The sequence below is a fragment of the Arachis ipaensis genome, chromosome B9 (assembly GCF_059453495.1).
Source record: "Arachis ipaensis isolate K30076 ecotype BB chromosome B9, ASM5945349v1, whole genome shotgun sequence".
Classification (NCBI taxonomy): domain Eukaryota; kingdom Viridiplantae; phylum Streptophyta; class Magnoliopsida; order Fabales; family Fabaceae; genus Arachis; species Arachis ipaensis.
Genome location: NC_142444.1, coordinates 71,014,433 through 71,016,469, shown reverse-complemented (window position 1 = coordinate 71,016,469; position 2,037 = coordinate 71,014,433). Strand labels below are relative to the sequence as shown.

The 2,037-nt window shown below is 39.4% G+C and overlaps 1 non-coding gene across 1 annotated transcript; it reads right to left on the bottom strand.

Annotated features, from left to right (window-relative positions):
- Positions 1-1,498: 1,498 nt before the first annotated feature.
- LOC148545005 (small nucleolar RNA R71) lies at positions 1,499-1,606 on the bottom strand. The gene has a single exon (XR_015900882.1). It is a non-coding gene; the product is annotated as a small nucleolar RNA R71 (small nucleolar RNA).
- Between the last annotated feature and the right edge of the window lie 431 nt (positions 1,607-2,037).

The following is a 2,037-nucleotide window of genomic DNA, read 5'->3' as shown; positions in this document are numbered from 1 at the left end:
TCTACACATTCATAGTTCTTAGGATTTTTATTTCTATTGCTTTTTTGCATTGGGATATTGAGAAGAGTTATTACCTCATCAAGACTTCGTCATTCTAGTTCGTTTTCTTTACTTGGCTCTACTCTTCCATGTCATTTAATTTACTCAATTTTACCATTGGATTATTTTAGAATTTATTAATACAAGAATTACTTTTACTTTTAATTGATTCCTTTGATTTTTATTTATCATGTCTTTCTTTAATTCCCTTTCCTATGTTATGAGTTCTACATTCACAATGAGCGAGTAGTTCCCTAACTTGATGGGGAGTTGATTGAAAGGAACCCTTGAGTTGGAATGCTCAAAAGAAAAATTGTAATTTGGTTTATTGTTGGATTGCCCTCTAGTCACTGACACCAATCCCTTTTTATTGAGTGGGTTGGAACTTGTGAATAGAAGTAGCATTCCAACTTGTTTGACTTTCCCTTACCTAGTAAGGGATAACTAAACAGAACAACCTTCAATTATCAATTAATCTTGAGAGTACTTCAACAAGAATAGGGCTTCCAACTAATCTACTCCCAGTCAAGGCCTTTATTTAAATTATTTAATTTCTCTAATTTAAATTCCTGTTTATTCAACTCAAACCCTTTTTAAAAACATCTAATTAATAAAATAGCACACCTTTCTGCAACTCGTTGGGAGACGACCTGGGATTCATACTCCCAGTATTTTAATTTTAATTTTTGTGACAACCTTCTAAATTGATAAGCGGAATTCTGGTTGGTTAAGAACTATACTTGCAACGCATATCTTATAACAATTCTTGACTCGCCAATTTCTGCCACGTCATTTTTTGGCGCCGTTGGCGGGGAGTTACAATAGAGTGCTAAAGTTATTAATTGGAATTTATTTATTTGTATTTTATTTTATCTTGCTACTATGAGCTGCTTGTTTCTTTTGCTAGATGACGCGTTCACTTCCTGATCCAAGCTTGCCAGTATTCAATCCTGAGATTGAAAGAACTATTTCATGAATAAGGCAAGCTCGGCGTCGGTTAGTCCTCTCTGAGGGCGGATCTGAAACGTCATTTGAGGAAGAAACCAGCCCCCGTTCTACTGATTCAGTTGATTTATGTGTAGGTGACATGGCAGAACCTAGGAGAGTTACTATCCAGGAGGCTGGAGCCCCTGATTTTACAATGCAACCGTTTTAAGTGCATCATCCAGCGGTGGCTACAGATTTTGAAATAAAGACTGCACTGCTCAATTTGATGCCCAAGTTTCATGGCTTACCTGCTCAAGAGCCTATCAAGCACCTGAGAGATTTTCAAGCAGCCTGTTCTACTGTCAGGCGTGATGGTGCAAATGAAACTTCAATTTTGTTGAAAGCTTTCTCGTTTTCTCTTGAGGGAAAGGCAAGAGAGTGGTACTACACTCAACCCGCAGCAACTGTATCTAACTGGGATACACTTAGAAGAGAATTTTTGGAAAAGATCTTTCCAGCTGAAGTTACTGATAAACTGAGGAAAGACATTTCCATGATTGTTCAGGATGAATCTGAGACTCTCTATGAATACTGGGAGTGTTTCAATAATCTTCTGGAAGCATGCCCCCACCATATGATTGACAAGATAGTGTTGCTCGGTTACGTCACACAGGGCATGAGGCCCCAAGATAAGCCCACATTGGAAAGTGCTAGCAATGGGTCTATGAAAAAGTACAAGACCACTGATGAGGCATGGCAATTGATCAGCGACTTAGCTGAATCTACTCGGAATCACAGGCAGAAACAAGGCCATTCAAAAGCCGTCGCAGAAGTGTCCTCTAGCAGAGAGACTGTTGCTCTAACTCAGAGTATCTGTGAAATGACCAACTTGCTGAAGCAGATGCAATTGAATCAACAACAAGTTCAGCAAGCTCAACCTTCTCCACCACAGCAAGGCCAACAGTTAGTCCCACAGAGAGTTTGCAGAATCTGTGCTGATTATAGCCATTATACTGACGAATGTCCGCAGCTCCAGCAGGAAGACAACACCGTGGCAGCCACTCATAACTT